General features: G+C 40.8%; 1 protein-coding gene across 4 annotated transcripts in view; it reads left to right on the top strand.

Annotated features, from left to right (window-relative positions):
• Window positions 1-16,235, top strand: part of dachd (dachshund d) — a 163,064-nt gene that overhangs the window by 134,353 nt on the left and 12,476 nt on the right. The gene's annotated exons all lie outside the window — the stretch shown is intronic.

Raw genomic sequence — 16,235 nt, 5'->3', positions numbered from 1 at the left:
GTTGTGACTGGGTTGGGTCATGGGGTCATTGAATTGTTATGGTCTTGTATGTTGTCCCTTAAAATGAGGAGGTATTTGGTCAAATTTATAAATTTCATTTATATAGCGCTTTTGCACCTTATAAGGCCCTCAAAGAATTTTGACTACTCATTCATCTGCTGATGACACAGTATCAGGAGAAACTGGGGGTTCAGTAGCTTTCTCAAGGATACTTCAATGTGGTCTCAAATTTGATCTGGGATTGAACCCACAACCTCAGTGTTGCGATGTGACCACTCTACCACCAGTCATGCTGCCCCAGTCAGTCTTATTTTCTAAGTCATTTTTATTTTGTAGTTGCTATTCTGTTGCTATGGCCCTTATTATGATAATATTTGACGGTGATGTATTAGTTTGTCTAGTCTTATGCAAATGTGAGGAGAAGGTTGTCAGTTGCTATGCGATTACTCACTATTAGTTTGTCTAGGCACTCTTATTTTATCATAGGCCTTTATTCTGTCATAGAAGTGTGCATTGCCCTAGCGAGAGTTACTAAATGACATTTTTGCCAATTCATCGAGGTTTCTTAGCAGAGGTTTTCTCTGCATCTAGCCAGCTAAAGATTTAGTAGTCAAGGTTTCTCTGTCAAGTGTTTTCTTTTAAGGCCATCGGCATCCTGCCCTACTCTCTGTTGTTACTTTTTTCTATAACCTCTGTTTCCCAACTCTGAATTGGGTGCTAACTCCGCGCCTCACCTGACTATTAGCCTCATTGACATTGGGACGAGTAGCGGGTTACATTTGAAACTGGCTAGTCAAACGACAAATAACCATCTAACATATTTGGAAAAGTGAGATTACCTTAGCCAAGATTCAAACCCGAGACCTCTTGACGGTGATGCAGACGCTAACCACTTTCTCACTGTGCTGCCTTTTTTCAAAGTGCACGACTAATGAGTGATCTTATTTTACCATTGGGAAAGTCATTCCCCATATAGTAGTTGGCAGAACTAACAAATTGGAGCCACAAAATATAGTTCTCACAAAAATATGTTTTTTGTAACATTAATACATTTTAAAACTGTTGTTGTGTGAGAGTGCCACATAATTTTCAATCCAAACAATAATCATTTTTATTTTTCTGAATGAAGCATAAAGACACCTGTGGTAAAGTTTCATAGTATCTGGTGGAACTGTGTATTATGTATGCATTTACAGTGGAACCGCGGAGTTTGAACGTCTCGGAACTCGTACAAACCAGACTTCAAGCACAAAATCTGAGTAAAAAATGGCTCGGAGTTTGAACTCATTATCGGAGTTTGAACACCCAAGCAAAGCAAGCTAAGCCGAACGTACCTTGAACGGGTAGCCGAGTGAAGCCGAGCAATGCCAAATGCTTACGTTGCGGTAGTTGAGGCGATGCGCTGCTCATTTCCAGTCAGAGTGTGAATACTCCCGGAGGTGCGCCATACATTTGCGAGTGCATTTAGATTTTTCCACGACAATTTTCTTCGCCATGGGCTCAAAGAAACACAAGAGTGCCAGTGGCAGCAAAGAAAAACGTATAGTGCTACGAACCACAGTGGATTTAGGAAGGAGATTATGGCATCAACTACTTCCGTAAATACTGGCACGAGGACCCCCCTTAGCTGTTCAACAACGGGCCTGAAGTTAAACAGTGCACGCAAGGACCCCTTAGTAGTCTTAACAATATGCCCAATGTAAAATACACAAACTCAGCACTGAACTAAAGCATGCATTAACATAGCATTTTTCATCCACTGATGCCATCACACCACAACAAAAAGGTAAGGTATTTTTATTGTTTAAAATACTGTACAGGGTGTAAATTTTCAAAAATATAAATAGACATTAAAATTGAAATTTTCTGTTTTTTGATCTTGGGAACGGATTAATTGCACTGACATTATTTCTTATGGTAAAAAATGTTTCGGAGGTTGAACAATTCGGACTTTGAACACAGGAACGAATTATGTTCAAACTCCTATTTATCTAGATTCTAGTCGGCGCTCGTGTAGCATCTCTCAACAACAGGTTTTTAACAACCTTTTTTTAAATTATTATTCTTATTGTTATCCTTGCTCCCTGAGAGCACACAAGGTGAGTTTTACATATCTGAGCATCTGCTGTTATGCAGATCGCGGCAGCACATTCCCATCCCGACGCCCTTGGACAACAGCATTAAGCAATTATGAAGATTATGTACAATGCCGGAAAATTTGCGATTCAAAACAATACATATCTTGGCGGCGACTGTTGCGGACAGATAAGGTTGACCCTGAATATGTATTTCTGTACTTTTGGAGATGTTCTTGCAGGGGTGGGGGTCTTTTTTGTATAATTTAATATTTGCATGTAAACAGTAATTAAGGGATGCCGCCGACATGCTGAGGCCAGGGCTTGCCAAGGTAAACAGCGAGCGGCCCTGCTCGTACGCAGCGCTCCCGTCCTGTTTACAGACTGGCGAGTGGCGCTCCTCGTTGGCAGCGCTCGTAAAAAACACCGGCGATGCGATGCCGGGAGCGCAGCGCGGCCTCTCTTATCGTCTGGCAGTCTGCTCGATAGCCGACTTGAGGACATTGTGAGTCAAACCTCTAAATTTTCACTCTGCGATAATTACGTGGCTATACTCGAGCTTTTATATCCTTCCACCACGAAAGTAAATCATTCCTAATAAAGAAAGGAAGAATAGGGGGCGGGTGCTAGAAAAGTGCTTCAGGACTAATTTTCTTCACTCCCTCCCTTCCTGCTCTCTATTCTGATTTTTTTTTTATGAAAGCCTTTTTCCTCAGTATTCCAGTCACCTTGACTTTGCAGCTGCCGCCTTATAGAGTATGTTGCTTATCCAGTCTAACCCCAGTCTGTCAATTAGGTGTTTGAAAATTAATCTCTTTAGCTGCAAATACCGTGCCAGCTTTTCTTGAGCGTCTGCAAATGAAGTGTTATTAATTCGCACGAGAAAAGCCGGTGTTATGAATAATGTTATCAAAACAGATTTCCGCACGTTTAACACGTCGCCACGATTATAAGGGCCCCTTAAGTATTTTTATAACTGTGAAACGACTAATGGATTTGCATCCGTCTTTGCAAAGTGTTGTTTTAAGCCAGTCCTTTTCAAGTCCCCGCTTCTTCTTTTTCTGCTTCTTTTTCTTTGTGTCTTCATCATCGTCGTTAAAAAGCAAGCCAAGTAGAGTACAAGTATGGATTAGTGCCAGCAGAGCTGCTCCCAGTGGATTCCGGAACCAGGCAAAAGCATGTCGTAGCAAAGACAGTTACTGTGAGGCTATCTGTCCACTGCTAATACTTATACAAAAAAAAAAGAAGATAATTATGAGGGATTTGCTTCTCTTGTTCACAAGTTGATAAAAATATGCCTATTACATTACCGTACCCAAATTTGTCATGGGTGCATGTGACATGTAGGAGGTGGATATGAAGGTACGCTCCCCTTAGGTCATAGTGCATCAAATGAAACCAAATCAAATCATTACACTTACAAAAATGTACTGTCCTTGAATCATATCGCATCGCACGTATCAAGATATATATCCAATCGTCTTTTATTTAGCAGACTCATATTTAAATTATATTGCTGAAACCTGACGATGAAGGGGTTTTCATGCAATTTGAAAGTCTAGTTCGGAAGTCATAGAATTATATATATATATATATATATATATATATATATATATATATATATATATATATATGTCTAAATTACTGCATTAATATTGCGTTAACTAAAAGTTCACGGCAGTAATTTTTTAACGCTTGATTAACAACCCCCCCTTATTTGGAAAGCCTCTCTTAATTATTCATATGCAGCAGAAATGTACCTGATAGAAATGCACTGTACTGCACTGGACCTGAAATGCACGATGTTTAAGGGGTAGAATGTTTGAGTGGAGGAGCCATTTGGACTGTGTAGCACTACCACCGGCTCCCTGCTTTGACAGAACGCACTCGGTAGCGCCGGTGTTAGCGATTAGCATCGAGCGAGGCTGATACAGCTCTCCAAGAGGAATCCATGGGCAGTCCCAACACCCTGTGAGAGCCAAGAGCCAAATAGATGCCGTATTGTTACTTGGAGTGACTCCAAGCCACTTGATCTTTTGATGTGAGGCGTATTTTATTCAGTAACTCCAGAAAATAGAAGATAGTAACACATCTAGATCGTCTTTTGCTTGCAGTAAAGCTGCATCACTTTAAAATGCACATCCGAGAATGTAACAAAATAAAAATTAACGTTGTGTAAAGGAGTCACTATAACACAATTTAGCAGTAATAAATTAAATAATAATACATACAATTGTTGGGACTGGCGTCAAGTTGTATTTTAATATTTAAAAAATGTGCAGAAGTTCGCAGGTTACTTCATGTTTAAATTATAACATTAGACAGTACATATTTCGCGTTTTAAAATAATTTTATGAAGTGTTGTGAAATTACTATATCAATGACTAAAAAATGTTGGCATTTGCGACAACAAAGGTTTACGGAAATTATGTGACATTCAAAGCATACCATTAAGGCTAAATGTCCGTAAAAAACAACAACTGACAATTACAGAAGATTTCCTCTCTTATTTGTTTGTTTGTTTGTCCCGTATGATTCATTATTATTATCAATGTGTAATTGCCGCTTGTGTTGCTCGTATTTCGGCGGCGCTATCAGGTACATACAGGACTCCCCAGTCACCTTCCGCGTTAAGCCGCACGAGGAGGCGCTCTAATGAATTCATAAATGCCAAACAAAAGGCAAAGTAAACAAAGAGTGAGGAATAAATGGCTGGATGATTAGTGGGTCACGCAGAGATTAGCGGCGTATACAGTACAAATGATCCCCTTCGGAAATGGGAATGAGTCAGGCAAAATGGCCAATCAATTTTAATCTCTCGGATTCTTGTGTCAATAAACGGTCGGCCGCAATCTAAATCACTGCTTCAATAAACAGTAAAATGTTGTTGTTAGCTCGACCTCACATGTTCCACTGTAATTCTTCTTTCCTTTTGTAGTGTTATCTTGCAGGCAGTTACAGATCACAGTTAAAGCCTTTTCGCTAACTTCTTGCCACAAAAAGGCCACCTTTTATCGGGGCTCTCTTTAAGAGCTCGTCGGAAAAGGCGGAAACAAAAAAAGTCCCGCACGCTTTTATGCAGTCATCACAGTCGGCCAAGCCTGTAATCCTCGTAGGTCCGATAATGACACAGCCCCCTGCATTTATTACACGGCGGATAGGAGGGAGGCAAAATGCTGACTTTGAACAAATGAACACTCTGACCTTTATGCAATAAATATGACACGGGCCGCATAAAAAGACAAGATATCTTCCTCCCAGTTGGAAGTCAACGCCGATCCCTCGTTACCTTCCCTCTTTTGCTCTCTCGCACGTCTTTGCTGTTTAGTTCTGACTGAGCGAATGATGAAACACGCTTGTATCCTCCGCCTTTAAACGCACGCTACTAAAGTTCAATTTGTAGTTCATAATCTGCTCTTATTAGTAGCGCCACACCTCATATACACGGCGGAACACAAGGGTGGATCGTTGTCTGTACGGCGCTGTTCATGCATGATTAGATTCTTTAAGTTGATTCTAATTGGGCCTTCTCCCGCCACTTAACGCAATAATGTGCTTTATGCATGCATGCAAATTAACATTGTCAACTATTGAGTGCATATCTTTTGATGATGATGCCATATCTACGCCTGTATTGTTAGTATATGAACACATTCATTGGCTTGGATATAATTTTGCCAAAATTGTGGCATATGAATTTACAAACTTACTAAGCCTGGTGGTTAGGGAAGGACTGGGAACAAAATTTGCCCTGGGAAAATATTTGTCAACGGGACAGTGAGCATGGGATGGTGGCTGGAGTAGCCATTTCAAGTACATATATACATGTAGGTCACGAAGTTGACCGGTAGGTGTCACCATTGTATCTATTTATTTGTTCACAAAGCTATTTAAAGTGGAAGTCAACCTTAAAAATGTATTGACAATAATATTTTATATGTGACCTCACTAGTTTAAACATGTAATTCTGATTAATACTGCATTTGTGGAATATGAGTTATGAAGCAAAATCCATGACATCAATGTTGTTCATGTCTCAGGGAACAACCAATCACAGTTCAGCTTCAGAAAACAGGTGCGCTGTGATTGGTCGTTGCTTTAGCCCTGAGCAACTGTGATGTCATCTTCAGTCGACTACTCTTCAGTCCACTAACACAATAGCAACCAGAATACCATATTTAGATGCATAGAACATATTATTGTCAAAAAAAAAATTGGGGGGTTGACTTCCCCTATAAGAAAAAAGTACTCATCAGTTTTCAGGTTTGTAAGTAGACAGGGGAGCGATAAAGTTTTTTGACTGCGACGTTATGTGTTATTAGTTTGAAAGGTTTGAACATGTTTTTTTTGTAGAATTTGTTTTTGGAAGATTGTTAACATATAAACGTGCTAAATCCTCTTCGTAGATTTCGGGGCGGACGATGAATAACATGCGTAGATGGGGGCGATGGGGGGGAAGGGAGTGCACAAGCCGGCTAGTGACTTGCAGCGATTTAATCGGGATGGGTTAACGTTGGTGTGCTTAGCCTGGCATGGGTGCCAGGCTTATAAAGCACGGGGGGGAAACATTATCGACGTTCCCTGAAAAAGTGTACTTAGTGTGACATGTTAACTGTTGAAAGTGTGACGCTAAGCAATCGTTGAAAACATATTTTATAATGTAATTTAAGACGCCACACAAGAAGACAGAGTCATGGTTTGGACGATGAAATTAAGAACTCTATGGCACACTGTGCTGGCTGTCTACAAGCAAACTGCAAAAAGTATTATCAAAGTTTTTGGCTAGTTTTCAAAAAACCTGTGTGTGTATGGACAGCTTCCTGTTAGCGTCTTTTGTCACGTCCCTGACACCGAAAGATTTATTGTTATGTCCATCTGTGACTCTTTCTTCATGCGGCCTTGAGGATACGATTCAATTTATTATTAAGGCAAAAGCAATGGAGTCGTCACTTTCAGGTTGTGGCGAGACAGAGAGTGGGGGGGAGATGGAGGGAGGCAACAGACGGAATGGGTTATTAATGGAAAGGCACGGCCATAGGGCAGTTGAGATTTAATGATATCCAACGAGAAAAATATGAGGGTGTCACTCTCCAAAAAGTCACGCTAAATGTCAACATTTTAAGGTAGGCCGCCACTAATTTAATGCCTGTGCACAGTTTTGGAGTGCATTTAGGAAAACACGGCCCAGTGGCCAGCCTGATTATCCCGCTCACCTTCTCTCCTCCCTCTCTCTAAATGGCTTTGTGCACCAAGCGATTTCATCTCTAAGCGATAGGAGGGGGGAGGTGGGAAACAAAAAAACACTGCGTTTTGATTTTCACGCTGCGATAAGAGAGTGAGTGCCAAATGTTACCTGTTAATCGAGCCCAATCCCGACTGGGGGCCCTTGACTTTGTCCCCCAGCAGGGATCAGGCAAACTCTCATTTTCCTCTCTCCGTGATGAAAAGGAAATTAGTTTCAATGTGATGAGGCCACATTAGTGTGTGAGTGTGTGTGTGTGTGCGTGTGCCTGTGTGTGTTTAATGACTGTGTGTTTGCGTTGCTTTTCGCATACATTCATCAGTGTGTTTACTTTGTTCATTTTGCAAGTGAAGCAGAACTTTTTCAGCTGAAGGACCAATCCTAAAATTGGGTTCCTTTCAGGCACCCATACATACTAAAATACAACAAATTATAAATGTACAGTCAACCCCCGCAATTCGCCGGGGAGAGGCATGAGGCTCATCAATAGTATTAGCTAGCATAGCATAATAAACACGCTAATGCAACTTGATGGACACAAGCGGTATTATGTCATTAAACTTAACCTTTTGGCAAATACACACACAAATAAATACTGCATAATACAGGAAAATTGTAACAGCAAAGTGGACTACACAAACTATTAGTCGCTGCTTCGAGAGAGAAGCAGAAACATACTTTCAGTTAATGTCCATAAGAGGCATTCAACACGCCAGCAAAACGGGAAATCTCAAAGCGCCATCATTTTGTTACGTCTAACAAAAACACCAAGATACCACCGGATGGCGCTAAATTAACTTTTGCTCTTGGCCAAAAACAGCGGACAGACGATATTTTCAGTGATTAGGTTCCCCCCCAAAAATTTAAAAATATGTTTGCAAATGGCAAACAACAAATATGTGTGAGTTTGCTGTGTTCATTTAGAATAAATGAATAATAAAGCAATAAACAATCCATGTGCTAAGAAAGTTAGCATTTATTTTCTTATTCTCGTTTGCTGCTATTTGTGTGCTGTGTGTATAACAATATGCCTTTGAAAACAGCCGATAGTGTTGTTTTCTGCTGTGTTTTTATCTTCTCAAATAGTGCTCTCTGCTCTAACACATGCTCAGAAAAAAATGCCCTAAATACAAGAAAATGGAGGGCTGCAGTAAAGAAAAGACTGTGGCGTTAGCTAAACTTAGCGTCTGTGTTCATTGTCATCATTTCTCGCTTTGTATCCTCGATTGTTATAATGGTTAAAGTGCTGGACCAATGAAAGGTCAGCAGTGCTTATGTCACCCATATGGCATTGACTCATGACATGACATGACATGACATGATAGTACTGGTTGTACTGGACTTTTGAGTAAGCAAGCAAGTGTTTATTTTTGTCATTTTTAGCCATTTATTCTCAAATTTAAAAACGGTATTGACAATTCAGTGCTTTCATCGCAAGTCAAAATTTGTATCCCACTCGGAGTGTCCCAGTTCTGCCCTCAAAGCGTTTGAGGCAAACGTAAACAACAAAGATGGCTGATTCCGATAAATTATTTGTTTTGCTGATTAATGCAGTTATTCCAAATCATGTTGTGTCATGTGAACATAGTATTTGCCTCAAACGCTTTGAGGATGGAACTGACACAATCCAGGTGGGATAAATCCGATTTCCTACTTTCCTCGAATGCAGCATTTATCTTCGGTGACGCCCTTTGCTCATTGAAAAGCATTGGACATTGGATTGTTGTAATTTTATTTGTGAGGATTATTTTGATTTGAAAATGTGATCATATGTTTTACTACTATGCCTGGTTTGGTATGTCACAGGCAAAAGCAATAGAATATGGAAATCAATCATTGTATTGTGGAAATATCGTAAATGCCCGAATATTTGTCAATAGCGAGTAGAGCCAAGTATGCGTGGTGCTAATGTGGGACAGTGCTACTCGGTTTGACATTTGATTAGCATTGTTGCTTATATCCATCCATTTAGACGGGTCATCCAGTTGAGTCTACTTAGCCTGAAAGACGCTTTCAAGTGCAGACAGCAATTGCAAGATAAGCAAGCCTCATGTTTTTTTAAGTGCTCAAATTGCATGCAACTTCTCTTTCCTGCCTGCATCGCTTGCACTTGCAACGGCAGACACATGATTCCCCTCGACAAGATTTTCCAAATCCATTGCTTTTAAGTGCAGGTGGAATCAGTGCCACGTTAGCCGCTAATGGCTGTCCAAGAGGTCATAACAGGTCCATTTGAAGGAGGAGGTTCTGGGGCTAGGCAAATCCAATGTAATTGTGCAGTGAGGAGTCGGTGCTGACAAGCTGCTGCTTTTTTTAAGCTTCCCCTGCTGGGAGGAGCGGCGCTCACAAGGACAAAAGCTTCACCTGTCAATATATCATTCTGACTGGCCCGGCCCAGTGTACCTTTGCCCTGTCTCTCTCTCTTGCTCTTGTCACTATTTCAATCATTCCGTTCTTGTGCCGTCGCCATCTATGCATCCATCTCCTCGCTGCCTTTTTAACTATCCTCCTCCACCTCTTCTTTTTCCCTCTCTTTCTTTGTCTGTCTTTCCTCCTCACCTCCCTCTCCCCGCTTCAACAATGTCCTGAGGGAGTCGCTTTCAAACACAGGAACCAGAAACATATGGCACATTTTCAACTCCCAAGGTCAATTACAGCTATTTATCCCGAGATTGCGGCTAAATTTCCCAAGGTTTTCCTCCTCTGGCTCCGCTGCAGATTGCGATGTGTGTCTGTCAGGATGAAAAGAAAAGAAAAAGGCCTCTTTAATGCATATTACTGTATTATTGTTTATTTATTTTTATTTCCAAGTGTTTGTATTGTTCCAAGAGTATGGATATATTATTTTATTTAGTTTTCTTTTAACAATGTAAATTCCAATTGCAGAAAATATTTTATATTGCTCAACTTCATTTTCTTCCCTTTTTTTATATACATTTCGATTATTATTTTTTTATTGTTAGAAATGTAAGATTGAAGGTCAACTTCCAACACATATTTACTAATCAGTATGCACAACTTAACATACTTACACAAATTTACTTTGTTTTTTGTTTGGTTTTTTTGCTTTTTATATACTGTATATATTTTTATATTTATTTTGTTAACATGTACGGATCCTTACACATATTTTATGCATTATATAATTAAATTTATTTTTTTTAAATGAGAGGCCCACTGTTTTCATTTATTATTATTGTTATTATTATTATTATTATTATTATTATCGCTCTCTTTTTTGGGCAGGATTCGTGTGCGGTGCAATTTTAATAACCTATACATTGGCCCCACATCCGAATTAAATATATGATATATATTAAATGTAGTCACAGTTTTTATTTTTTTATTTTATCTTTTATTTATTTATTATCATTTACTTATTTATCTCAACAAAAATGTAAACAACATATAAATACATAAACACAACTTAACATATATGATTTTGTATATAGTTTTACAAACATAAATGTAATAGGATGTAATTCAAAGGGTTTCTGTGTTTCATTATAATATTGTTTTAATTTATGGTCCAAGATCCTACTTGCAGCACAAATATAATCACATGTAAATTGGACACAAACCCCTTCAAGTGATTCACATTTATAAATTTATGATATATATTTTTTGTATTTTTTTATAGTCAAGTCAATGCCTGGCCTGGTGTTTTAGCAGCACAACAGTGGAGGAGTGAGAAAATTAACTGGATAGGTAATTCATCACTGCGTGCGCGCTGTCAAGGACTCCCTCTGCAGCTATTCAAAGCAGGAAGATGGAGAAAGGAGGGAGTTATGGAGGCTGCGCTGAAGGTGTTTAAATTACGGCGTTTCATTCACAATGCATTGTATTTACAGCGTCCCCGTTTTTATTTGTGGCTCCTATTATCCGGCGAAACAGTTGTGCGTGAAATGTTATTGGTGACAGGAAAGGAGAGGAGGAGTGGGGGGAGCGCCGGGGTGACCTGCCCGTTTTTGCAGGCGGTATTTCACAGCGTCGGGCCGACGCCACCATCACAGCTGCTGTTGGCAGCCTCACCAGCCCCGCAGAAATATCACCTGGAAGCAGAGCGCTCTGTTCCAGCGGGCTCGCTGTAATTAAGTTGAAGACTGCGCTCGTGAAGCGATTGTGAAGAATAAACACGCCAGCGCTTGCCAGAGTTTACATCCAAAAAGTGTGTGCTGAATGGAAGACGATGTGGATCTGCTGGGTTATACATTCAACTTCCATTAAGACGTTTCATCACATTTTATTTGCCTGATTTTTTTTTTCCGTCTCGTGGTGGAAATATTATCTGACAAGAGGCGCTTGTACGCTCGTCGGAGTCTGTCGAACAAAACGCGCTGTTTGCTTTTCCCACGGCGTGACAGGTTGTTTCCCCGTCGCAACAAAGCCATCAAATATTCTGTGTGATCCAACATTGTGTCGAGCTGGGGGTGCCGGCGGAAGCCTGACGCCGGAGTTTGTTAAAGCAATGATTTATGATTAATGCCAGCTCGGAATAAGGACGACAAAGTGCCACTGGTACGAATCAATTACTAAGCTCGCTCTCCCAGAGGTCCGCTAACGTCCCTCGTTGACATGGTGATTTTAACGGGGGTGGGCGACGGCTATAGCAACCTGAGCGCCAGCCAACTCGCGGCGTTTTGATCTTTCATTAGGTGTTTTATGGAGATGAAATGGGGCTTTCATCTTACTCTAAGAGACGTTTATTTCGCACACAGCACAAGGTGGATATCATTGCTGAGGGGCACCAAACATCCTCACTTTAACAGACATTTCCACTTTTTGGAACCCAAAACAGTTTCCAGTTGGGATTAGATCCAAAGTCAACTCTATATGTGCCCTGTGACTGATTGAGTCCAGAGTTTTGTCTGCATCTACGTAGTTTGGCTTTGCAGTCACTGTTCTTGCAATCATTCGGCAGTCTATTTGTCAATCACTTAAGTAGAAGCAGTAAGGGATTGCGATTCCGTAAGGGAGAAATCATCGCAAGACCAGATGTCTTCTCCTTCCAGGACTGTTTGTGCGATTGGCCCGACCGGACTCATTATATGACACAGCGCCATAGATTGATCATTGTCATGGATTAGCTACTGTAAATGCTTACAGATTTCCAGATTTAGATTGTATCTGGCTCAGTCAACCAACCTAACCAACCTTGAAGGGGCAATGTGTACCCCCTCACTGTGTATTGTACAAATCCCACCTAGTAAAGTGCCACCTTCCAACAGTTATTGGCCGGATTTATTTGAACTCTGTCTCTTCAAAGGAAAGTATAGTTGGAAAGGACATTCAACCCAATAATTCAAATTCTTCTTTTTTAGACTGGCCCAGTAAATTGGCAGCGGCGCCCGTTTTTGCGAAAATCTGACAAGTTTGACTGGCCGTATCTCCCAATTAGTGCGATGTCCGTAAAATTTTGGATTTGGTGTTGTAAGATCATAAAGTCCGTCTCGAGGAGAGTCCGTTGGGAAGTCGAATCTCGGATTCAGGAGGGCATGCTTCGGGAGTACGGAGTACTGAGCCCTCTCATACGGGCAGTTCGGTCCCTGTACGACTGGTGTCAGAGTTTGGTCCGCATTGTCGGCAGAAGGTGGGATTCATTTTCAATGAGGTTTGGACTCCGCCAAGGTTGCCCTTTGTCACCGGTTCTGTTCATAACTTTTATGGACAGAATTTCTAGGCGAGGCTGAGGCGTTGAGGGGGTCCAGTTTGGTGGCCTCAACATTGCATCTCTGCTTTTTGCAGATGATGTGGTGCTGTTGGCTTCTTCAACCTGTGATCTCTAACTCTCGCTAGAGCGATTCGCAGCCGAGTGTGAAGCGGTTGGGATGAAGATCAGCACCTCCAAATATGGGACTATGGTCCTCAGTCGGAAAAGGGTGGAGTGCCCTGTCCTGGTCGGGGATGAGATCCTGCCCCAAGTGGAGGAGTTCAAGTATCTAGGTTATTTTTCACGAGTGAGGGTTGGATGGAGCGGGAGATCGGCAGGCGGATCGGTGTGGCGCAGTGATGCAGACTCTTTATCGGTCCATTATAGTAAAGAAGGAGCTGAGTGGAAAGGTGAAGCTCTCAATTTACCGGTCGATCTACGTTCCTACCCTCACCTATGGTCACGAGCTGTGGGTCGTGACTGAAAGAACAAGATCCCAGATTCAAGCGGCCGAAATGATTTTCCTCCGCAGGATGTCCGGTCTCTCACTTAGAGATGGGGTGAGAAGCTCGGTCATCCGCAGGGGACTCAGAGTCGAGCCGCTGCTCCTCCGCGTTGAGAGGAACCAGTTGAGTTGGCTCGGGCATCTGGCTCGGATGCCTCCTGGACGCCTCCCTGGAGAGGTGTTCCGGGCATGTCCCGCCGGCGGGAAGCCCCGGGGACGACCCAGGACACGCTGGAGAGACTATGTTTCTCGGCTGGCCAGGGAACGCCTTTGGATTCCGCCAGAGGACCTGGTTGAAGTGGCTGGGGAGAGGGAAGTCTAATGGATGGATGGATGGATCATAATGTACAGATATACCAAGTTTTATCCAATTCTGAAATGGTCTGGTTAAAATTTGGAGTGGCGATTTCAAGAAGAATGACCATAAGTTTTATTTTGAAAATTAGGTGCGCCTTTGTCAGAATGCTCATCTCAGTCATATAATGCAAGAAAAATGGAATCCAACAAGAGAGAAACATTTAAAAATGTTTTTTTTTGTGGGAGGAGCGCTTCATTGTAAAGGAGAACAGGGCAAATATTGATACATACATGAACCTACATCTTCTAAGAAAGAATGCATATCAGCTGTATTTCACAGACAATATTGGTAGTCATACTTATGGTAATGGTTTATAGCTAGTTGACTCGCATGCACCAAATCGGCTCTGCTTAATATGTCACTATAGGCTCGTAAATGGCGCATTGAAGCCATCAAAGCTGCTCCAGCGCATGAGTCCAAACTCCCTGCATTTAAAAAAATTATATGGAAGAAAAACAATATTACCCCAAGATGAGTCCGGCTAGTTAAAAAGAAGCAGGTGCAGGACTCCCGCTAATAACAATAACTACCTTAGCATAATGACATAAAGTCGTATATTTCTTTTTTTTTCTTTCCTGGTCTGTCAAAATATGTTGAACCGCACACGTCTTCGTGCAAACCCTATGCTGTTTATGGGTGCACATATAATCACACCCAGTTAGTAAATGTTGTTTGTTTTTGGAGGATGTTGAGTCAAAAAAGGGAGGTATTCATCTTCTGGAAGATTGCCCAATGTGTTTTGATGACCAAAATATGGTTGCCCTGTCACTTAAGCAAGACAAAGCAGATTTCTATTTCAAAGTGGAAACTTCATTATTCCTACAAAGTCGCATTATGAACACATTTTAATCTATCCATTCTAATTATTCACACATAGTGAACTTCTTCCCCTCGAATAAAAACGGAAAGGTTGTTTATTTCCTCCACGGACTTTCACCGCCTTCTCCACACGAAAGGTGGACTCAAAATCCAAATTACAAGCCTAAACTGTGAATCCTTGCGCTCCATTTTTTGGCGCCCGACATGTTTCCAGGGCATTTTGCAGATGCTCGAAATAATCTCCAATGTTTTTGCTCAATCTGCTCTGAGGATGGGCGAAATAAATACTTTAAACTAATTAATGTAGCACCAGCTGTTCCCGGCTCTTGGCTGGCATCGCTTGAATGTTGATGGGGGGCTGGTGAAGAGGGAGGGGAGGGAGGGAGGGAAGGCGGGTGCTGTTTGTGCACCGTTCCTCTGTCGCCACACAATCACAAACCAACACTGAAGTCCATATTTTAATCTAGAATGGCACTCATTGAGACTCATTGAGATTTTTTTGTTGTTTTTTTCCCCTGTCAGAAGACCATTTCCGCCAGTGAGGGGGGGAAACAGTTTTTTTTCCCACTGTCAGAAGCCTATTTACGCCAGTGGGGAACATTTATAGATAGATAGATAGATAGATAGATAGATAGATAGATAGATAGATAGATAGATAGATAGATAGATAGATAGATAGATAGATAGAGAGATAGAGAGATAGATAGATAGATAGATAGATAGATAGATAGATAGATAGATAGATAGATAGATAGATCTAAAATATTTATTTAGTTAGTAATGATAGCATTAATATATTTATGAAATATTTAAAAATACAAAAAATAATGAAAAATTAATTCTATAAAAATGAGGCAAGAAGACAATCGTTTTTATGTAAACCCATTTGTTCATTATCCAGTAAATACAATAAAATGGTGTAAACAATAATAATAATAATAATAATAATAGTAAACAAATAGAAAATGAAATAAAAAGCTTTTATTTTTATGCAGTCCACTAACAAAAATGCAAACAAAACAAACTATTACAGACATATAATAAATGATCATAATAATTTTCATAATGCTACTTTACAATATCCTATTATACGAAACAAGTATAGGAAAAAATATATATACATTTATTTGAAAAAAACTATTTTTGTCATTTTATATTAGCTATAAAACATTGTACTTATTATTCCTCTGTGATTGTTCAGATCATTTCAACAAAAAATTTTGGACGTATTCCCAAATGCAAACAACTCCCCTCAAAATATTTTTAAAATAACAATAATCATGCATTGTCAAACTTAATAATGATTTAAAAAAATAATCCCCTTCATTTGCACTGATTTAGCTATTAAACAGTGCCTTCAAAAAGAAGTGTCTCTTTCCAAGGTGGACAAATATAACACGTCCGATGTGTGAGCTGTCTTTGCCTCCCGCCCTCTTCGTCCTCCTCCGAGGCTGGACGGCAGATGGCGGGGTTCTAGCCCCGCGTTTGGCGATGAGAGGAGGATGATGTCATTAGCGGTTTGACAGACAGTCGCTCGCGCGCGTGCGAGCACAAAGGAAGCGCGAGCCTCACGGGGGTCGAGGCGG

This window comes from Leptonotus elevatus, chromosome 12 (assembly GCF_054856555.1).
Source record: "Leptonotus elevatus isolate MCC_2025b chromosome 12, RoL_Lele_1.0, whole genome shotgun sequence".
NCBI lineage: Eukaryota > Metazoa > Chordata > Actinopteri > Syngnathiformes > Syngnathidae > Leptonotus > Leptonotus elevatus.
Note: the sequence above shows the minus strand (reverse complement) of the source record. Positions and strands in the feature narration are given on the sequence as shown.